The sequence below is a fragment of the Excalfactoria chinensis genome, chromosome 4 (assembly GCF_039878825.1).
Source record: "Excalfactoria chinensis isolate bCotChi1 chromosome 4, bCotChi1.hap2, whole genome shotgun sequence".
NCBI lineage: Eukaryota > Metazoa > Chordata > Aves > Galliformes > Phasianidae > Excalfactoria > Excalfactoria chinensis.
The window spans coordinates 60769072-60793584 of NC_092828.1; the positions used below are offsets into that span (position 1 = coordinate 60769072).

At 35.9% G+C, this 24513-nt stretch overlaps 1 long non-coding RNA gene across 1 annotated transcript in view; it reads right to left on the bottom strand.

The window, feature by feature from the left end:
* Positions 1-24513, bottom strand: part of LOC140252070 (uncharacterized) — a 58000-nt gene that overhangs the window by 24733 nt on the left and 8754 nt on the right. The window contains exons 3-4 of the long non-coding RNA XR_011903528.1: positions 19869-19984; positions 5839-5882 (exon numbers count right to left, since the gene is read on the bottom strand). This is a non-coding gene — a long non-coding RNA (uncharacterized lncRNA). The remainder of the gene's footprint in view (positions 1-5838; positions 5883-19868; positions 19985-24513) is intronic.

A 24513-nucleotide genomic window follows, 5' to 3' on the forward strand; every position in this document is an offset into this window, starting at 1 on the left:
TAGGAGGGAGAAGAGATTCTTTGATATATGCATACCCAGAATGAGATTAAGAAACAACAGTTCAAACGATGGTCCAACCAGTTTATTACAAATCTTAATTAGGGAGATGGGGAAGGGGAGGATAGACAATTTATGGTGATGGGGAAGGGAAGGCAGGCAATAGAAAAGATAGAAAAAAGCAAGAATTGTGTAAAGCAGGGATCGTCACCACCAGGATCCAGTAGCAGTCCTGTTGCAAGACATTCCAATGGTCCAAGGCAAAAGTCTGGGGGGGGTGGGGGGAGGGGGAGAGATCAGCAGCAGCATGGCCAGTCTTGGTCAGCAAGTGGGTAGCAGGAAGAAGCCACAGGGTAAATCCAGGAGCAGGCAGCAGGATTCAAGTAGCAGGTGGTCCAGGAGAGTCCATCAGCAGGCAGGACTTCCATAGTGAGGAATCTGATGGCAGACACCTTCTTGTACTTCTTCAGCATGCAGGTCTCAGGTCAGAAGGAATATGTTGTCAGAAACCTTTCTTGTTCTTCTTCAGCATGTAGGCATCTCTCTTGTTCACATTGTGAGGAATCTCATATCAGAAAACCTAACTTCATGGTCACTGATCCCTCTTTTATACTCCTTTTTCCTGCCTTCTTGTCATTCCTGGGTGCCTTGGTAAGAGTCATGTGCATCTTCCTTGAGATAAGGCCACAAAAAAGACTGTTTCCCAGCCATTCATCTGCAGCTTGTCCCTCTCTCTTTTCCCCTGGTCTTGTCCATCTGCGTCCCTCAGACAAAGGATATCTCAACCCTTGACCAGGACTTGCTTGGACTTCTTCATCTGTGTCCTTCAGCAAGCTTTGAGTCAATGGTATAAAAGAATAATCATCTACAACAACCATAGTGGACATTTTTTGAAGTTATATGGAAATAGTTTTTGGAATAATTCTAACATATTTTTCTCTACAGTGATACATATATATTTTTACATAGACACACATACAGACATAAAGATAAAAAGCAGACAACAACCTGAAGTATTTTTGTTTCACAGTTACTTTACCGAGTAACTCATTTTTCTGAGCATAACATTGAACTGTGCCTACAGTTTAGGGCAGTTACCTGGAGGAAAAACAGTTTCCACAGATAAATTTTTCCAAAGTTAGTGTTTCGTAAAATTGTTCTACATTTATAATACAGAAACAAATGTACTAGACAAATCTGCCAGTGGCACCTTTATCACATAGGTGTGAACTGTAGCACACATTTCTTCCATTACCAAAGTCAGGTGGTGTTGACACAGTATAAAAGCTAGCACTGCAACTTCATTAGTTTCCTCTTTCTCCAGCAGTCACACAGCATGACTAGTTAAACAAATTCAGTCTCACGTTTGTAACAGTTCTACTGAGCTATTACATTAGTGCTTATTTCCTTCATACGCACAAGTGTAGAACATAGTCAATCAGGATATGTGAATCTCTACAATACAAACACATGTGATGCCTGTCTTCATTTCATACTTAGTTCAGGTAGTATTAAAACCAATGAAATCATATGTCCTTATAAGTAGCGAAATTACCACAAACACTGGTCCTAATATACTGCATATATTTGCAACTCATAATGCAGAGATAATATATAAATTACTGCCCCAATATATAAATATATATATATATATTGTACAGTCACATCTGAATGCAAACAAACAGTATAAGCTGTAAAGCTGTCACACCCACTGATATCTGGAAATATATATTGCTATCTTTAATAAACAAGATGAGAAGATGTATACCTTCCCCATTTCAGATTATTCATCCATCTGCAAAATGTCTATTTTCTGTTACTTTATCCATTTTCCAGTTAATATTACAGTTGTCATCACTATCAGACATCCACTAAGAAACAAATCATAGGCAGTAACCCATAGATTTGAATCCCTTATTCTACAGCATCCATGGCAGCGTCATGTTTAATACTCAATAGCCTCAAGTATGTTGGAAATTGGTTAAAAGAAATGGTGCAATAACAACATAATTACAATAAGTAGAGTAAATCTGAAACTAAAATCGCAGGAAAACATAGCACTCAGCACAGGCTCTTTAAAGCAAAACAGCTGGATGCAAAAGCATAAAACGGCTGGATGCAAAAGCATAAAACGGCTTGACCCAGTCAGCTCTGGCTGGGTCCAGCAAATCTTAAAACTCACAGCTTGTTGCTGTGCCTTTTCAGTCCAAGATGGTTCTACAGAAAACAACCTTAGTATCTATATAATTTTAACCCTGGCAGATGAGTGAGGACAAATAACCAAATAACTATCTGGAGCTGTCTCTGGCTCACAAAATCCTAACTCCCAGGAAATCAGATGCACATATGAGAGAAAAACCATAGCAAGAGGGCCCATCACCCACAAATACTGTCTGAGATAATCTGGCATCAAACCCTGAAGCCTTTCCTGAGCTATTTCGGCTAAGTAGCTAAATCTTGATTTGGGACATTGCAGCCATGTTACCATGCACATGAGTATGCAAAATTGCTTGTAGTCGTAAATTACATTGATTAGTAAATTAGAAAATTTTTATTTTAATGTGCACAAGTAAAGAAGATCCTTACTTGTTAAAGTGAATAGGCGGATGTTCAGCGATTTTCCTCGTAAATAAGTATATTTCATGCATATCATTAAATGGAGCATAGAAGTACACAAGCAGCTGTTTAGCAGAACAAGTCTGTTAAGCTGCCCATAACTACAGTAGTTTTCCAACAACAAAAATGTTATTTACTCTTTTCTGAAACAAAATATAAACAACAGAAACAGCATACACTCATGCATTCAGACTTTCCTCAGGTATTTGGATTTACTCTTCACACTCTACTGAAAGCCACATAAGAAAACATTGATTTAGTATATTTGTAATCCAAAGGAAAAGTCTGTCTTGTGCTTTGTTGTTTTTTTTTGTTTGTTTGTTTTTTCCCCCCTAATTTTCCTTCCTCAGTAGTTCCAGAAATTGCATTGGAAACCACCTTTATTCTTTAGGTCTATGAAAGGACTTAAGTTTTTGTGAACTGTTAAGGCTTGGAGATATCCATCAATTCTGGGGTGCTGGAATGCCTCCTATTCAATGCCAGTTAATTCACGTTAAAACTGACAGCATACATTAAGAATCAGAAATCACAGAAATTTAGATCTATTGCAGACAAAATAATCTTATGTATATTATAATTGTCCTAGTCCATATTTGCAGTAGAATAATAAAACTGACCTATTTCTAGTATCCTCCATGACAATACAGTCTTCAACAACTAAATACAACATATTATATTATCTTTGACATCAGAGATAGATATCAGACATCAGAGCCTTCGAACAGTCTTCACATTGGCAATTTGTTTCAAATGCAATAGTATGCAATAGCATTTTAAGAAAGGAAACTGCAAGTTGTAGTCCAGTTTCCTGTTTGAAATACATTTTTCCTGGAGCCACTACTTCCCTCTCCCACAGACAAAAAAACCAGCACACCATGGGACTTAACTAGCCACAGTGCATCTTGAAAGCTGTATTTAGATTGCTACTTATCCTTGTTCTCTGCATGTTGCAAATTTCTTGGCTCAAGTACAACTCTCAAGAGATGCTACAATGTCATTACAGATGTTTGCTTATTAAATGAAAGACAGATTTTAAAATCGAGAACCTTTTTATTAAAAAATGGATATGTCAAAGCTCCAAATTTCCATTACTAATCAATTTCAACAATACACTTTCAGCTCCACAGGACATATGCTGGAAAATGGAAATGCTTGCAACTTTACTTTCATGGGAGACTCAATAATCCTTTCACAAATTCACAATATTAATGTACTTCTGTTGTGATTACCAGGAAAAGATATGCATCAAAGCCTCACTATCTGTTCCTCTTTCTGCTGCTACTTTAAGTTGCTCAGCTCTGTTTAACAGCAAAGGTCAGAGCCAGTAAGACTGAGCAAGGGAAGAATAAAGCTTGAGCAGTGCCTGGACAACATGCAGCCAGGCAGCTATCATTAGCATTGGAGGAATCATGCCTCCAGCTCAACATTGCTAGTTTACCTCTACTGATAAAATTTAGCTGTCAGTATCATTTTTTTTTTTTTTTCCCCTCATGTAAACAAAGTAACTACATTAAAAAAAAAAATTTAAAAAAAAAAAAAAGTAAATCCTATGATTTAACTTTACACAGCAATTCTGTACTAAACTATTCTATGTCCCAGAAGATTTTGCCATTAGATCATTATTTACTAATGGGCTGTAGGGTAGTAATAGAACATAACCTCCAAAGGCACCAGGATGAATATTTAATCCAGAGTTTCTGCCCATTAATATTTTATTAAAGCCAGGATATTTTCCACCATCCTGAAAATACTAAATTTCATTAATGATAATTATGAATCTAAATGGATTCAGATTGTAGCAGTTTCTGAATATTACAATGAAATAACTCCTGTACTGCTCATTAACACCAAATATGGTGCTTCTTGCAGTTTCAACTCCTGATATTTATTTGTTAATAATTTTCTTTTAGGCAAACCAGTATAGTATAGCATGTGGCTTCAGAATTCACATTAATAATATTGCAAAAACATGTACTTGTCTCAAATATGAAAAACTACATTTAAGCTCCATTTCCCCTGTTGTGCAGGAAATACAATGCAAGGCCTTTCTCTTTTGTACATTAAGCCAATTCTTACAAATTATAGCTCTTCACTCACCCAGGTAACGTTAATTTGATATCAGAGCCTGCTTTTTCTGGCTCCATGCAAAACAATACACACAATGATGGTGCCAGCAACAAAGCAATGGCCACTAAATTAGGTTTCCTAGAACAAGCCCAGTAGAAAAAGCTTTTTCTGTGCTTTTCTATGACTAGAAGACTAATCTCCAATGACTTTATTGAATGTCTTTCACAGATATTTGATTATCTAAAACAATAAAACAAAGCAAGGCAGTTTATTGCCTTGGGAACAGCGAATTTCTTTCTCTCTTCATTTACAAAGGTAAAGAAACAGAAACCTGCTTCTTGCAAGTCCTGTAGGACAGGGAGGGAAAGAAAACAAGTTAAGCAAATGTTCAGGATCACTACACATAGTACAGGAGTTTGGGGCTTGATTCTCAAGTAAATAAAAGCTTCAACTTTATCAATTTTCCTAACTGAAGAAAGAATGCCCAGCTAGACCGTCCTTCCAAAGGCAAATTGTCCACCATTTCCACAACTCCAGTTTTTCACTTCATTTCAGCATGTGGTGGCTGGATGTTTTATTTGAGAAGCTACTAACTTCAGCATTAGTTTTCAAGCAAATCCATTTACCTCATCTTATACTTCAGATTTTTTTTCTTTAGTACAGCAAAGGCTCACTTTCTCTATACTTGATTCCTTCCACCTTCACCCAATGACAGTAAAAGGAAGACCTTTGAATGAGTAAATATAAAGCATTCCTTTTCTCTTCTGGGTCCCTAATCACACTCATAAAGACAGAAAAAAATAAACTGACACAAGTAGTTTTCAGAACCAAGTAATTGAGTCACTTACTTTCTATTGTAGGTACTTCATTGAGAAAACAAAAGGGGATATGGAGGGGAAAAATTGCAAGTATCCTGCATGATTTCAGAATTATGAAACGTTTTCAAAGTAGTGAGTATTCTCAGAAGAGCATCAGACAGAAAAGGGTCAGAAGGAAGCAAATAACATGCAAGAATAAAGCAAATACACAGGGAATTTTATGTACTTTTGTACAGTTATACAACTGTACAGTCAATAGGTAAACAGAGGTTAAACAGATGTTCTCTATGAAAGATTATTGTGATAGAAAGATAATCTATGATAAATGGAAAATGCTCACCGATGTTGACTGAAGGTTTGCAGTAAACTCCACAAAGCAGTGATCTGCAGAGAAAGAGATCCGGTCTTAGTGGTAGTCAGCCCTTAAATGAGGTCTGGGAGAGGTGGAGCCAAGCACCAGGCCACCCAGTAGCACAACTGAATTACCTTCACCTGTGCTCCTGCAGCTGACTCATTGCTTGCCTCAGGTGGTTAATCAGAGGTTCAGGCTGTGATCAACAGTTTCCCATACAATTTGCATCACAAATCTTGGAATATTCAGCACAAAATAATCTCAAAAAAAAAATAAATAAATAAATAAAAAAATCTGAAGTAACAGATGACCAGTTTAATAGATGCTAAACATTTTGCCCTGTTGTAGTGTGTGATACGCACACAGAGAAGAAGCTTTTCATTCCAGGTGAGAACTATGTTTCAGGCTGTAAAAAGTATATGTGCAAAACCTTTAGACAAACTTTTAAAAATGATAGTCTACTACTTATTCAGATGAAGTGGGAAGTTACTGAGGGCTACATTAGGTACTCTAACAGTGTGTGTAAGTGAAAACATACACAGAGCTTTTGATGATACACTGCAAAGTTTTCACTTATACTTACAAATAGGCAGTTGATAATGGCAAAAATGATCATTAAAACACAGAACTGGAAGATGCTTATCTAGAATGCCATTAGCTACCACTAGTGGTGGGGAGGGTGAAGCCAAAGAATACACACAAGGAACTAATGGCCCACAGCTGGCTTCCGCAGGTTCTGTCAGTGATAATGATTTTGTTCCTAAAAGATAAGGAAGTGGCAGAAGAGATAACTCGCTTGACGGGGCACATTTCAATTCTCCTTCTTTCTAGAACTACAGCATAATCCCCCCTGTGGAGCAGGGGGTAGAAGTGCCGCTTCGCTACACAGGGGGCTTGAAACCTGGGAGTTGGACTCGATGATCTCTAAGGTCCCTTCCAACTCGCACGATACTATGATATGATATGATAATGTTAATATGTGATGGATAACATATAGTATGGATTTGCACATATATGTTTCCATGTAAGAAATTTCTTCCTTAAATATTCAGAGTAACAAGTGCCACTATTTCCATACATGAACATGCCTTACACGGAATACTACATTTAAATATATACATTGCTTTGTATACTCCGAGTTGGAATGCTGTAGCTCTAAGAGGAAAAGCAGTCCTCCATAGCACAAAATGCAGGATTGTCATTTATTTTAACAAGATGAAGGGTTTGGCTTTTATATATGCACCAGTCCTTCCATGTCCATGTGTGTGTAGGTATATACCTGCATATAAATATATATTGCTTAGTTGTATTTTAGTTTAATAATTTTTATTTTAGACTAATTTGAATATGTGTCATCATACACAAAATTGCTTTATATGTCAAAGGACACCTGAAACAGTTTTAAAATATTCTTAATTTTAACATATTGCTATTGTCTTCAACTCTTCATGTATTTTTTTTTATTATGATTTTTTCAGAATTTTAACAGAAAAAAGATATTTTTCTAAGGTTTATAATACTGGACAGAGTGCTTCATAGTTGAGAACAAAAAATAAAATATAAAAAAAAACCCACAACCTCTCCAAACCCACCACACTTATTTAGAGACAGTTATTTAAAAAAAATAATAATTCCAAGAAGCACAGATCCCCTTCCCTATGTGCTTGTGTTAATCCAAAGACTCCAAAGAACCTGTGATAAAACAAAATATTACTTTGACTTTTAGGCAGAATGCAAGGTGCTTCATGAACCCAAGTCTGACGTGATTATTCAATTACACAAATACTCATGTCAAAATCTTTTAGGTACCCTAGAGTTATTCAATATCAAATTGTTTTTTTTGCACATTTTTTCATGTATAAATAAAATATTGTGTCATTTGAGAAGATTGTTTTCCTCAGATACATGTTTCCCTTTTCATAATTAATTTTTTACATGGAAAAAGTGAAAAATAATGAAGACACAAATAATTCACACATCTTAGTGAAAAAGTGTTCATTTCTGATTAATTTTGTTACTTATGAAGCTACAGAAGTAAATAAAGAATTTGTTCTAACATGCAGTAATATCCTTCTCAGTCTTTTGCATGGTATTAGGAGTCGCTTTAATTAACTCCTCAAGACTGCTATGATGTGTGAGAAGCACAGACAAGTCCACATACTCCTATTTTCTTGGTAGAAATATCATTATCTAAATGACATGAGTCTTTGAGGGGAGGGAAAAAAAAAAAAAAGCCAATCATTTATAAAATAAAGTTATCTATGCTTTAGGGAATAGGGAGTAATTTAAAAAGCAGAAGTCTAGTTCCACACAACTTAAGAACTTTTCTTTGCTCAGATATGTTAAGTAAAGTAATCCTAGAAATTTGTAAAGGAATCTTAAACCGCACTTTTGTAGGAGCTGTAAACGTACATTTGTCTAAAAGAGATAGGAAAGAACAATCATTCAAAATGTAAATGCTAACAAAAGAAATCCCTCCTTCCTATTACTGTATGCATTAATAACCATTTTATTTGAAGTACCCAAGCAAAGTGGAACATAAGACTGATGTTGATGTAAATACTCTTTCCTACAGTTGGAACATCTCAAATCCTACCACTACAGCCACTGCTAGGGGTTTCATCATCCGTTCAGGTGAAAGTACAAAGAATATTTTCCTCCCACAAGGAATTTAGAAAAGAAACACATAATGAAGACAACAATGCACCAAAGGAGAACAAATAAAGAAAACAACAACAACAAAAAAACAACCACAAAGCAGCATTCTGTTAAAATCTCTGAACTGTTTTAAAAATTAGAGCACCAACTGAAACTCTACTAAAACTCTCAACTCTATTAAAACATTATGCAAAAGCAAAGAGTAAAAGTAGCTCTGAAAATAAATGGTTCAATATAACTAACAAGCAGCTACAATTTAAAAAGCACTAAAATGAAATTACTTTAAAAAACAAAACAAAAAAAACCAAACACCAACAGATTTTATCCGTTCCTCTCCAGAAGACAAATCTCTTTAAACTACAAATAATCATTTTTATCATTTTTCCCCCTACAAATATTGAGGGTGTCCGTTTGTCTTTCCCCAGCATGGTACCTCGTGCTTGTTCCACCAAGTTATCAATGGTAAGTTGACTTGTAGGGACAGAGCGTTCCTTTTGTCCCCTGTAATGTTTGCACACATCTGTTGATCTCTGCTGTATGCAGTTATTACACAAATAAGAAATACAGACTTTTATACCATTAGTGGCCTTGCAAGCAATTGACTTCAGGAAGGTCACAGAACACAGGCTAAGATCTATTTACTTTGAAGGAAATTATCAATAGAAATGCTATAGCTACAGACAGTGTGCCTGGGAACTCCAGGAAAGACTGTTCAATGTACGGAAAAACAATGACATGTACCTCCCAGTCAGCCACTAAAACACATCAAGACTCTGCTGACAGTGGCTGGAACCATACCAGAAGTAGAAGAGAAAGACACAGAGGCTTCTGCCAGAGAAACACCGTGAAATGATCAGCTAGACCAAATCACAGACAGAAAAGTAGCACCAAAAGACCTGAAATAGGAAATTATTTTGTTCATTTCTTATACTCAATTCAAACAGCCAGTGATTCCATTGGTCAGATTACACATTGCAAAAAGCAAAATGAAACATCTGGTATTTCTCTCCAGATATACATGTGATGTAGTGTAATTTGATCCACAGTGAGCACTGTGATGCCCTCAGGATTAACCCCTTTCTGTGTTTACACAGGTCTTAACAGTGCTCAGTCCATGGTTCTGTAGATCAAAGATCTGCAAGCACAAAGTGTGCAATCACACTTGCATTTATGTTCAGTTGCCTGCGAGGGATGAGGGACCTACCTTAAATTCAAGATGACAGAGAAGGAGCAGGATCCAAGCAGCAAAATATGGCTGGTGATTAGGGCAATTTCTCCTGTCCATTATTCTAGAGTCAAGGGTTCAACCACCTGGCCCAAATGTCCTATTGCTCACAGAGAGAAGCAGCTGCACAGTTGCTGCTTCACAGCCCTGAGTACAAATACACAACACAAATCATAGTACAGCTTAAGGGATGCTTAAGAATTTGCCAGTTCCGCTGTGCAGTACATTATTTATCTCCCTCTGGTGCTTTCTGAGATCGAAATACATTCTCATTATGTACCCATTGATGTATTCAGGTGCTTCAGCAAACAAACACTGAAGATGTTTGAAGATGTTCTATTCTAAACTAATAGAGAAATAAAAAGCGTGCAATCAATTCCTTTCCTATTTATTCAAGTATTATGGAACTATAATACAGTACTAGGCCATTCTGAGCATAAGAAAACCTCTTGGATTCACACTGGCAGTAAGTGGCCCTTTGAGAATTCAGGTGTTTTCACCCTCTGGCTGCTTTTCTTATTCTTCTGGTTGATCTAAATCTTATCAGTTTCTCCCTCTTGAAGTATAAAGCAGTTCAGCTCTCAGATGGCTTGTGGTTTTTGAGATTGAAGTGGAGGGAGAATGACAGTCTGTCTGTCTTAAATCTTATTTCTGAATTCATTCATGAGCCCTCATTAAAGATGTAAGAGAATTATGAAAGCAGAAAAATAATGAAATAGAAGACTTCTCCGAACCAGTCTCACTATCCTTCCAAACTCAGATATCTGATATCCATTGTGACACACTTTCTTCCACATTAATGAATTTTAATTTTTGTTGCTCAAGGGTAACACTTCAGGAACAGCATGAGTGGTCATTATATCACATACATATTTGAGTTTGCCTCTCTTTAAACTGGATGCCTGAATTAATAAGGTCCTTTTCCAGGACTGTGCTGCCATACTGGCAAATACTTTCTGACTGGGTAAAACTAAAGTGCAAAAAAGTGATTTCCCAGTTGTCTTGTGAAGTCAAGATCAGACAACAGCATGAGGGCTTTTGATATATCACATCAGGACACACATTCTCCAGAACTCTCCATTTTACCAACAGAGACTGTGATGCTTGAAAGTCTTTGACTATGAGAGGAGGGGCAAGAAAACTTCTATACAACCCCCCAGCATACTCCATTCTTAAACATCAATTAACACCTTCAGTCACACACAGAGTATTATGTAGCATGTTACTTTTGCATAAAAATAAAAAAAAAAAAAAAGAAAAAAAAGTATAGGTTAAGACTACTTAAACCTAACCCTTCCCTCTTTATATATGTAGACCCTTCTGATGTAAGCACTTGGAATGACACTTCTGAATTCATAACTATAATTAGTAATGGTTTCACCTTATAACTTCATCCACACTCTGTACTGAAAGTAAAATTTACCCAACATTAAAGACTGGCAAGCCTACACTTCGACAGTGTTTGTTAATGCTGGCTTCAAAAGATGTTAAACTTTTTACAATGCTTACCCTTTGCTGATGACACTAAAAATAATATCTTCCAAAACAATATGCAATGCCAACTGACAGAGCAACCTAGGGCTTTTCCTCCTTTATTGCAGAGGAATAACTTTGTTATCCTCTAAAAAACAAAAGAAAAAAAATCCAAAATTGTAAGCGGTTTAAGAGGAAAAACACAAGATTTCTTCACAATAAATTAACTTATTATGATTATCTTTTCATGAGTTGTCAAGAGCAAAACTGCCAATCCATATCACAGAGTTACTCAATGGACTAATCTGCTTTGCTGCTGTGAAGTTTTCTGAATCACCTATTCTGAATATAGCCTGCATATCCCAGTATAGTAACATTTGTCACATAGAAGCACATTAACTATGTATACACTGCCAGTAATTTTGCCTTCTAAGCAATCAGTCAATACTGACTGATAAGATCACATCAGCAACAAGGGCAGCCTTTCAGTATTAACTGATTTAGTATCTTATCTTTTCCCAGGAGACTGGCTGTGATGCCAGGTGAAAGGGTGATGAGGAGTTCAGAAATGCAAGATAAATGATGGCAAGCTACAAATTCAGTTAAGAAAAAAATATATATATAAAAGTGCAAGGGTAGCTATTATTTTGTGTATAAAGACATAATCCCCGGCAAGATACAGGTGGGTCAAATCATAACATCCTATCTCTCAAAAAGAGATCCACTGGGAAGGGGAGGAGAAGAACTATGGTTTAAGCTTTTTCTAAGTACGAGCAAAAACTCTATCAACTTCCCACCTGGCAGGTTTCTAAGACTCATTTATGCTGGACTGATCTTGCTGGTGTTTGTCCTAAGTAATCACTATGCTCCAGCTACCTCACTCCCATAAATGCAGACTCAAGTCTGGTCCTGAAGTAAGCTCAGTGTGTTCATTCAGATTCCTTTCTTCAATTAGAAGAGCTCTACTGCCTCTACAGTTGAGCCATGACTGAGTTTTGGAAAATAGAAAAAGTGGAAATAAAAAAAAATAAAACAACAACAAAACTAAAAGTTTTTTTTGAGGAATGGAGAAAGAAAAACAACAAAAACAACACCACAAATCTATTTAGAAATTATATCAACACTTTCATACCCTTAGTAGAAAATTTCCTCAGACATGAAATGAAAGCCCTAGTAGCTGCCTTGAGTGATAAGAAAGCAATACGTATGTGATGACCAGTATGATAATTACACCGCTAATTATAACCATATAGATCAATTATGTGATGCTGCACAAGGTTATTTGATTTTCACCACAGAAAACCAAATTCCCCTGTTAATTCAGCAACACAACTATTCTCTGGACATCCACTAGGGCATATCTTTTCATATAACTTATTCGCCTGTGGGCCACTTATCAAAGTATACATCTCTTGAGATGCAGATAATATTATTTTAAGACATAATAACCCAACTGAAGTTTTCTCAAATGCAGTTAAAAACACAACACTAACATATTATTGGCAAAATGCTCATTGTTATTTTATGATTCTTAGATTGTAAGAAATCTAAATACATTTGAATTACATGCAAAATATTATAAAAAATAATAATAATAATAAATTGTGTACACAACACACATTTAACTACATGTTATTAATATCTGCTTCAATTAAGATATTGTTCAGTGTTATTCTGTGTTAAATTTTACTCCTTTTCCAGTGACAGCAAGTAGCAACCTAAATAAAAAAGTAAGTTATGTCTGAATACTACATTTACAGTGATATTATTTATTGTTTAATTGATCACTCACAAAATCTGAACTGTTGGCAGCTTTTTGGAAGGACAGATTTGTAATGTGTACCAAAGACTAGAAAGTTATATATCTATTAAAATTTAAGACTGACAGACAGCTGGCTGGATTTTAAGGAAAAGTAAGAAGACTGGTGGTAGTAACTATGTGAACTTAATAGCAGAAAAGTGAGAGTCATGGGATATCTGGCTTCAGATCAAGCTCTGTCAACCAGAAGATGATATTGCTCTTCTAAGGCCATCAGGATTCCCAGTCTGCTAAGGAAACAGAAGATTTAAAAACAGCTCTGTCTAGTGTTAAGGGAGCCCAAAGTAATTTGAGCTGGCAAAAGGAATTGTAACATTGCAACAGCTTTGCCTGTTTCTTCTGGCTAGTTAAGAAACAGGGCAAAGCAATGAGAGCGTGCAAATACTTTCTTTTCTTTACCATTAATAAAAGAGATTACCATGGAAACAGCCTCCAAATCATCCAGTCACCGCTTAAACACATATTTAGGTCATTACTGATGACTTTAGATATCACTTTAAGGTTTCCCTTGCATGTAGTTTTCATATATTGACAAGTTAGTCTCAGATTTATAACTACCACTTTAATGATTCCTTATTATAAGCAAATTTAGAAACATGCTGTTTTCTTTAAAAAGTAACTGTCTAATGAGTAACAACTAGTAAGCATAGAGATGACAGTAGGTCCATTACACACAGTCCCACAGTAGTTTTTCATACCCTCCCTTTCACACATCACTTTCTCTGCAGATCACAAAATTTGACCCAAGTAAAATAAAAATAATACTGAAAGTGTGCATCTACTACTACACTTTCTGAATAGCATTTGCTGAGAATGGCACAGAGTTTAAAGATAGTGTCAGGTATGGCCCCAAAATCAAGTAAATACTAGGCTGTAACTAAAGCAGGGCAAGGCAGCCAGTGGAGTGAACCTATATCTAAGAATAAGATAAGAATAACATATGAATAAAATCCCCAAACTAAAAGTGCTCAAAGGAGAGAGAGAGATAAAGGAGTAAATCTATTGAAAGATAGCATCAGATATTTGTCCCAAGACTTTTTAAAAGTTAGGAACTTACAAGAACTTATAGTACTATTAGAAGCATAAAAATAACACATAACAGGGAAGTTTTATATATTGTACCTCTTTTTAGAGGAGGAGGAGAAAATAACAGTACAGGTGATAGCAACTTTAAGACAATTAATCTGATCTCAGTCAACCAAAGCTCCAGCCCTAAAAACTTATTTACAAGAGATCAGAATGTAAGGTAATGGAAGTACAGTAAACTTGTTTTGAATTTTATTACATTAGTCTGGAACAATCTACTTTGAATAATTGTTTTATAAAGAAGATAAATTGACAATAAATTCAAATAAATTACTAAACATTCAAAATAGCACTACCACAAAAATCATGAGTTCAGCCTCAAAAGGCAGGCTGCAATAAAAGAACTGTATACTGTAAAAAAGAATTAACCAAAGAAAAATAACAGTGATTATCACCTGACTGGATGAATGTTGCTTAAGAATCAGTCTTGGAAATTATATTAATTAGTTAATAACTTCCTGGGAGAAAAATGGAATTGACTTGTGAAGAGTGATGATTAACAGAAATTATCTAGATAAAGTCTGGTATAACTGAATAACTCACAGAAAAGATGAGAGCAGTGCAACTGCAATGATATTCAAAGTGTGAGATCATTTATTCTACAACACAAAGTATTTCTAGATAAAGATGTGCATTGTTTGGAAGTGATGAAGAAAGAGATTTGGATTTCTTTCTCAGATTGGTTGACTGAGTTGTTAACACAGTATCTGAGGAAGAAAGGAATACAGTTTTCTGAGGAGGTAGCTTTTGTACTTCCTTTTTAAACATATAATGACTCAAACACAGCAGCTTAAAACAGTGACCTATCCCATTCATAGTGCTGAGAAAGAAAATACACTTCTTAGAAAACAGGGAACTTAGGTGACTGTTATGCTGTCACTTTGCAATGAGAAACAAACTCATTAAAACTAAAGATAAGGAAATATCTCATGTCATCCTGGGAATAAAAATGTTGTCACCATTACACAACAATATAACATTCAGATGATATATGGCAAACTGAGAAAGTTAACCCATGTAATTTGGCTGCTACTGAGTGTCTCTAGAAATTTAGATCTTCTAATGAAGAACCTTTATCTGAATTTCGATTCATCATTAGACAACACATGTAATAGCCTACAGCACATTACTGATTCAGCTATTGGCCTTACATACCTCAAATTTCCTTCTCATGTTACTTTTCTATCACTGTTATCATTCTACAAAGCTCACGCTGCATTTATGAGGACTGCATAGAGGGCTCAAACTATTAATAAGTTACCTAATTAGCTTTTCCTTTCTTGTAAACATTATAGATGCCAGCAGACCTTTTACCAAAGCCTGTCAATCCTAATTTTGGTGGAAATGTTTGTACCCTCTTTTGCACAAGAAAGCTGGCATCTCTGCATTTTTACTACACATTCCTTAGTCTGCAGGACTATGAAACTTTTCACTTTAAGAGGGTAGAAGATTAAGACCAAAAACCAGTTAGAATTTTAATCAAGACATGGTCATAATAACCATCACATTTCACGTTTGTCATCTAAGGTGCAACTGAATATCTCATATTGTAGTACATGACATAAGAAAAAAAAAAAAAAAAAAAAAAAAAAGGACAAAGACTTTGAAGGAAGATTTCAAAGTATCTGCATTGTAAAGGACACAACTCCAATTGTGTTCTAGATAAAGACACTCATTCTTCTTAGGAATTCTGCCCAAATGTTTTGAAGCCTTTCTTTGTGCTATACAATCATAGCCTCTCATTATTCAATATCTAAGACATCACTGTGTGAAAAACTAAAACAAAAACCAACCAAGCAACCAAACTACTAAACAACTATATCCAAATATTTGGATTTCTGCCATATTCTATCCTGTCATTTATGCATTTCTCAACATGTTCTCAGCTTTCAGGCATTTTTCAAAAAGGAAACAGGCTGCAAAAAACTTTTGCCTCAGTCACCATAAAAAAAACAGGGGATTCTAAGCAAGAAAACCAGTCCAAGTTACAACTGTGACCTTGAGTATTAAAGGCACATCTGACAGGATCTTCTGTCAGAGTTTAGCCAGGAGATACTGGCATGATGACACCTAAGGGTACTGTTTTCAGAAATCAAACATCTGTAACAAGAGCAAGTAGCACGAACAACAGCTTGCAGAGTCCTAACAACAGCCTTGCATGACCTCTGTGTCCAGCGTAATTACAATCCATTCTTTTCACACCTCTTTCTTACACAACTACAGCATTGAATAGGAAATCTCATGGCAGCCCAGAATTCGACAGGGAAAAGGAACTGAGGGTTTAATCACCAACCTCAAGGCAAAAGCAGTACACTGTACGGTTTTAGAAGCAGTTCCACTGATTACACATCAGTGGTGAGACACCTCGGGTCATATTTATTTCTAGAATAAATCAATACACTTCAAAGGAGAAACACTTGGGAAGAATTTGACCTGTTTCATTCTTCAATTCAAAACTGCAAAATCATCCTGGAGAGAGAATTTCATATCCAGAGAATTTCAATTTTTTTATTTTTTTATTTTTTTTTTTAAATGTCTCTAAAACTCTTGGAAAGCAGTTGATTTTACACAAGTTAAATCACAACACTGATCATACAAGTAGTTCTTATACATTTGTATCTGCACTTTTTAAGTAACTGTATTATTATTCAACACAAAAGGATCTGACACATTGCATGCATGATATGAATTCAATTTTACTAAAAAAGTAAGAGAAGAAATTGACTGAAGAGGAAGAGGGGGAGGAAAAGAAGCAGAATTTCTTTTTTTTTTTTTTTTTAATCCAGTACTTTGACATCATCCTTCATCTTAAAAAACAAACATGTGGAAGAGGAAATACTCTCACGGGTCTTTTAAGGAAATTATAATAAGAGCACAAGATATTAATATCCAACTGGAGATCTTTTGTTTGCTTGCTTCCTCCTCATTACAGATTCACGGTAAATCTCCAGTACTAATACAGCTGCCACATGCATGCTTCCAAGGACAAAGAATTTAATCTTCAGTAAAAAGTTAGGACATTTTCTTAATTACAGTTGTATCCAAGTACGTATATGCCGTAACCAGCTTTGTGATGCATAACAGTACAAAGGAAAAAATGAAAACCTGTAGTTCGACTATGCCATAGATAATAAGAAAACTAAATCTCTTATTTTGCATGAAAGAAGATGACACTGAGGAGACAACATGTTTAAATTGTCACAGGGTCCTTAGCTTCACTGACAAGCCAACATGTTTTCATTTTCTTCTTTCTGGCACAACAATAACTGCTTAGTCTACATCGGCAGCTGCTAGTTATCTGTCTGCACCTGAAGAAAAGAGGGTTTTCTTGATAGCCTGACTTTAACCCTCTTCATCCTAATTTCCATAAAAAATAAGGAAATGCTGCAGCTGCAGTTAAGTATAGCAAAACTTATTTTTTCACATAAAGTGAGGAGGGGGGAAAAAAACACACACAAAAAAAGTATAGAATATGGAACCCATCCGCTGTTAAAGTCAGTTACAACATATCAAAAGGAAAAAGTGAAAAAAGCAGACACAGATCACGGACTTATTTTTCACAGTGCTCTAAGAGAGAGAGTTTCCTGGTCACAAGAGACCTGTGACCTCCTGGAAATGTTAATGATAAAGGTGCTAGCACTCAGTGAATGCTTCATAACCCCGAACATGATCTCTAGATTTAATTCATCTGTTCTTGTCTTTTCCACTTTCTGCCCGTCTTGAATAAGAGTTATGCTATCTTGGCTTATAACTTTGACCTCTGAAGGCTAGGACCACAGAGTCAATCAATTCTTCATACCTCAGACCCACCTGAAGGACTCTATTTCATCATGCCACTGCATTCACTTTCTGAAATATTCTCTTTGAATATCATGAACATGTTTTAGCCGCAAAACTACTATGAACAAAATAGTGTAAATAGTTAGACCCCACCCTCTTTCCCAGCAGTAGTTATCTTCTTCCTCTTCCATATTTAGAGTGGATGTAGGCAAAAGGATAACAAAAACCTGAAGATATATCCAGTAGGAGAATACTAGTGTGCTGATATATACAAAAGAAGCAATTCTTACTGTATTTTACTTCCAAATTAACAGGCTAATACTGTCTTTTATTTGTTCTCACAGCACAGTTTACTACCTGCAGCTACAATTAACAGAGGGAAGAGGAGAGGAAGGGGGGAAAGGCTCATTATGGGCAACACTTATTTCCATTCTATGTACAGTTACAGGTATGAGTTAGTTTAAATTTCAAAGCAGTCCATTAAACAGCTATCCAATTAGATAATCTCCATTACAGGAAACTACTGCTATTTAATTAGCTTGTTAAAAAACAACCCCACTTCACATACCCTGAGGAGAAGACCTGTAAAATAAGAGGGGGGGGGGGGAAAAAAAAAAAAAAAAAAAGAATATTGAGCCACCATGCTGCCAACATTCACAGATATACAAGTGTGTTGTCAGATAAAGTACATAGAAACAATTAAGAGATTTACTCTTCTTAAAGTCACAGGATTCAAAACTGCCTGAAAATGGCTTTTTTGGATACTTGTTTGAGTAGATGGGAAATTTTGACCAGATGTGTAGCAGAAGAGAGAAAACCCCTCTCCCTCTCCAAAAGAGTTATTAAAATAGTAGCCAGCACTTAACAATCTACAGGGAATACAACTTACTTGGACAGACAAAGCTTTCTCAGTTTATTTCCTTATTCCCCTTCCTCCCTATTCGCACATCTACCCTTCTATTTCCTATACCCATTCTTTTTAAAGATAGGTTTTAGTTTTCTTCCTAATTAGGAAAGCTATGCAAAAGGATTCACTGACCCTTAGAAGAACCTGTTATCTGTCAAGCTGTCTGCTGCCTGGAAACATAATTTATTTCTCATTATAGTTGAACACAGTGTTCCAAAAATGAGAGCATCCCCAAAACCTGAACTATGCAAAGCTAAAAAATATTCACCACCTCGAATGCTTGATTCTTAGTATTATTTTTCAGGAAATAAAATTTTGCCTCACAGCTTGCTTTAAAACCCTCAGAAAATCAGCTAGGTAAATCTGGTAAGTCACTTGAAAGAACTGTTGCCTTTGAAACCGTGGTCTAGCTCATATCCTACTTTGCAAATCTATCCTATAAACCAGCATAAGGATCCCCCATTACAGATAATCGTGCAGTTGCAAGCAAAGACGACACTGGCTTCTGCAGTGTTTTACAAGCTTCACAGTACTATATACCATCTCAAAAGAAGAGTACATTTATAACGCTTGATGAGGGAAAAACCCTCCTATTGCAGAAAACTGCTCAACACAACCATTCTCCTTTTAACTCTTAATATTTTTAGATCGAATGTGGCATACATAATTATCTGAAAGTGTAAATATGCTCACAGTTGTTCCCCTGTATATGTTGTTATATTTCAATTAAGTTTGACAGAAGTCTAAGGGAATCAAGAAGACATTTTGTTGTTACAGGTCCTTCAGAAGAGGAGTAATATCCCTCGCTTGGGGTTCTCCTTTGGGGGGGGGGGAGGGGGGAGGTGGAAAATGCATTCCAAAGGAAAAAATACTCTTTTGGGTGAGCAATTGCCATAGGCAAATGCCTCATTCAGGTTTCGGACCCTGTTGGCAGTGCTGCACATGCATCAGCAAAGGGAGTCAAGGGGCACATAAGAGAAATCTTTTTCTGATGATCACAGGAAAACCTTGAGCATTTTGGCTAAGAAATTAGGTTTGCCAAAGAGAAAATAGACCAAGAATGTTCATACCCAAAGTGAAATATGACTTCTTTGGTTTCTTCCTTTTAACCAATATGATGTGACAACCATTTGAGATGTTACCACTCCACATCCAACAGATCAGGGGATAAACAGTGAGCTGGGACCTGCAGAGTACAAATACAATGGTCAGACAAAGACACAATCTCTGTGTCAAAGTTAATAAGACCTCACTAAAGCATTTCTCAGAGAGAGCAGGAGGTTGGAAGAGCAATTCACCTCCCCTGAGCTGCACGAGTGCTTTCCCCACCTTGCTCCAAACAGCAGGGCTCACCTTCCTGCTGAGAATATGACTCCTAGCACTTCCAGGAGCAGCTACTCACAGACAGGAATATCTAATCAAGTTAAGCCCCTGGCATCTTCTCTGCCATTTTTTTGTACCCAGGTATCTCCACAATACAAAGATTCTTACTCCAGAGAAATACAATCTGCATTCTAGTTAAAGATATGCCTGCTTATTACCACCCCTCAACTATGCAACAGAGAGGAAGAGAGGGAAAAGGGACATTTTTCCCCTCTCACCTTCACAAATCTAGAAACAGAAACAAACTGTATTACTTTACAAAGGCAAGAGCTCTTCTTTCTTTGCCTAGTGACTGCTGTTTTCCCCTCACAGCATATGGTTTTGTTTAGATTCTCTCTCTTCAAGCAGTGAACTAATAAACAAGAGGTAACCTTCTGTCTTGCCACCTAGAGAAAAAGAGGAGCATACATCTAACAAAAGGTAGACACTTGTTTTGGTGCCAAGAAAAAGTGCTCATGCCCCATTAAACAGAAGGAAGATTCCTGTCTCTTTGGTTCTTTTGTTTGTTGCTTCAGATTGTTAAACAGAGCAAGGGCACTCCTGCTTCCAAGCACCTGCATTTAATTGCAGCTTATTGCATTCCCCACAGGGAGGCAGGAACAGCTGCAAGGGAACTCAGTGCTGATGCAAGAGCAGAAAATACTCCTCTTTTCCTGAGCAGGAAATGCACTCTTTCTTCTACAAAAAGCACACTATTCTGAAGAGAAATCATTAGGAAAACAAGTGCTTCTTGGTTCTCCTCTGATTTCTTTCATGTAACATTGCTCAAACAAGTTAATAAACCACTCCTATAAAAATATCATGATTGTTTTAGAAAGAATCTATTTAGAACAACTTTTAAGAAAAATATTTTTGTGTGAGCAACCTACTTGTTTATTAATTGAAATATTTTCCACATAACCTTGGTATATCATTAAGACTGAAATTTAAATGAATATAATTCAATAAAATCAATATATAAAATAAGGTTATGAATAACTCCTAAAGAATAAAAAACAAGAAATTGTCCACACCATGCACAATGTTTAATCATTTAATTAGGGAAGGCTTTGTAATGAAACTTGCTTAGAAAGTATTTTCCCCTTTGTGACAGTCACATTCAGTACTTCTTTCATTCCCATGTTCATTTTTGGACTTCTGAATCAAATAGTTTAATAACTTCCTGCATATGCTGTTTTGTTGTTTGTTTGTTTTGTTATTTTTTCCCTTATATTTATGCTGAGTTTTTTCTTAGTCCATTGTGGAAACTATCTACTACAATGAAGAATGCTTGAACACTTGATTAATTTTGCCAAACTCAAACACACAGGTTAGCCAACAGGCCCATTTCACATGTGTGAGACCTTTTATCAGTAAACAGAATAACAAGAAACCATTCTACTATGACAAGGATGACTGGTTTGAACGCTTCTTCAACTCAAGAGCAGAACAAACTGGAAACATCATACTCTGCTGTGATGAAAAGCACAGTGATACAAGGAACTACACATGCTGACCTCAAACTGAAAAGTCATCATGAGAGCTCTTCCTCATATATTACATTCCTATGGCTCCCTTGCCTATCTAGGTAGCATCCACCAAAAAAAAAAAAACAAACAAAAAACCAAACAACAACAAAAAAACTTAATAAATCGCTTTTTGTCTAGATCTCCTAATAAAATAGATACAAAAAAAGATTTTTTTAAATTGTATGTATCATTCTAGTAATTTATTGTATTAAAAAGTGGCAATCTTTTTTTTTTTTTCCTCCCCCAAGTACTGAAGAAATAGAATATTTAACCTCCCACCTGTTTCCACAGAATAAAAAGAATAAAAATGGAAATGTTTTCTTATGCTCTTTGAAGTACACTGGATTTAAACAAACTGTAATACTGAAGTTTGGTTAGTTGCAGGCACAGTATGCCTCCTGTTATCTGTCAACTTATTTATTTATTATAGACAACACTAAAAAAGTCAATAAGGACGATCCAATTTGACAGTCTTAGGGGTGGAAGCCTTTGACAGAATAGGTGCACATAGAAACGGCATTCTTTCCCTTATCTTAATTTGCATCAGCCTTAACACAGAGATACCTTTTCCTGTATAGAGGGCAGCCTAGCTTTAGAAATCCTTCTAATATTTTGTTTGAGATCTTAAAGGAATGGGGAATTTTGAGATGGGAGTAGTGGAATTTCCATTTAGCTAGAATGCAATGCTGCCTGTGCAATTTAAGTAGAGGTGTAAATGCTGGGAATTGAGGTATTTCAGGGAATCCATCTCCTTCCTCACTCCCTTGTCTGAGCTTTCTTAAGAGCTGAGACACAGTTGACTTCTGATTTGTGTTTCCCTCCTTATTTCTATCCAAGATCAGAAACCATAAGATGGCCCCAAACATAAGACAATATCAGTATGTCCTTCATTCACCTGTGAACATCTGTGAAACCACTACAATTCAGGAAGGACTACTTCTTTAACTCTCAAAGAGGCATGGTGCTAAGCCTGTGGAGCTCCCTGGGAGCTCCCCACTGAAACAAATGTAATACCTAGGGGGAAAAAAAATAAAAAAATCCATAATTCTTCTAAGTGGATAAGTTATAAACCATTTGTCTGACTAGGTTTGTATAATCATATAATGTGATTATCTGAACATTTAATTAGCAATATGTTATCATAATTTACTCTGTTACTATATCACAGCTTCATGCTAAAAAGCAAGCTCTAGTAGAAAACATACAATAGGAGGAAATATATTACAGAATTAGCAGGATTTCAGACAAGGATTTTTTACCTTAATTATCATAAGCAAAAGCAAGAATTCTTACTATCTCTGAAATAAAATGTTCTCAAAGTGCTGATGGGCATATGAGTTTACATAAACTGACATATAAATACCTTATTTTGTAATTACCTACATAATGAGAAATGGATGAGAGTTCTACCATCACATTTGTACTCATAACTGTAAAGTGACACTGTATCTCTTGTGCTTACTTACTGTTGCATTACTTTTCATATTGACAAGTCACGTCTTGTCAGGTTCTATGAATGTCATCTACATGCTGGTTACACACACTGAAAATTTAAAATAATTATTCACAAACCATGCATTCTGTTTTTAAATCAGATCATCTCTTTTTTTCCCCAACTTCCTCCCAGTATCCACAGCTCAGAGTCTAAACACTTGAGACAATGCGAGCCTAAAAACACCGGCATTTGCTTGACCGTCTAGCAGGAAGAGGGTTTCTGCTAACATTTGCTGGGGACACTAAATCTAAACCGTAAATTTTTTATTTATTTTTTATTTTTTTAAAGTCAGAATTCAATGAATTTGTTTACATATCAGTAATATTAAAACACAACATTTAGAATTTATTCAAGATCAGATTGTACAGCAAATAGAGATTTTATTGCTCTCTGTAATAGCGTAGCTAGATAACTGCTTTTGTTCTTTGTCCACTAGTACAGAAGTTGCTGCAGTTCAAACTTTCAAGTTCAAAGCAACCAAGAAGATCAGTTTACCTTGCCTATTATTTTTATATAGTCATTCATGATACACTAATTCTAGAAAAGCAGAATCAATATCAGAGAAAAATCACAGAAATAATATTTGTAAGCAATGTAGTACCATACCAAATAGTTTCTGTAAGTATTTCATGTACATTCTGAAATACCAAAGGTTCTATGCATTGACAGAATAACACTTTCCGGGGTGGTTTTTGACAGATACATTCGTGCTCTCATTAAAAACACCATTCTAATAAGAAGAGTTTCATGCTATTAGTCCATATCTGCATGACACTGTCAGGTTTTTAAAAAATGTTTTTCTGATTTTCATGTATATTATAGGTATTCCAAAGTTAGTTACATTTGTATGCAAGTACCAATTCATGTATTTCTTGTGACTATGAACTCCTAAAACATTTACTTCACTGTGCCATCAAAGAGATTTTACCAAAAAAGAAGAAGGGGGGGCCGGGGGGGAAAGAAAGAAAGAAACAACTACTTTGTGCATAGTAAATGAAACACCTAAGTGAAAAACTGGGTAAAATGAGCAAGTGGATGTATATCTACCACTATCATATCAGAATATCAGAAGAAACACAAGAATTTTGGCTTACACAGAAAAACAGACACATCTGTGCCATAGTGATAAAAAGGTTGAGTAACTTTAGAGATAGGACTCAGCAATGCCTCTGAATTCTAAGCACTTCTAGCTCATTATTCTGGCTTCTCTCTACAAAAATCCTGACAACCACAATAAGTCTTGACAAAGCATGAATGATAATCCTACACTCTTGGATCATTCTTGAGTCTAACACATGCTAAATATTTGAAATTTAATTAACAACTAAA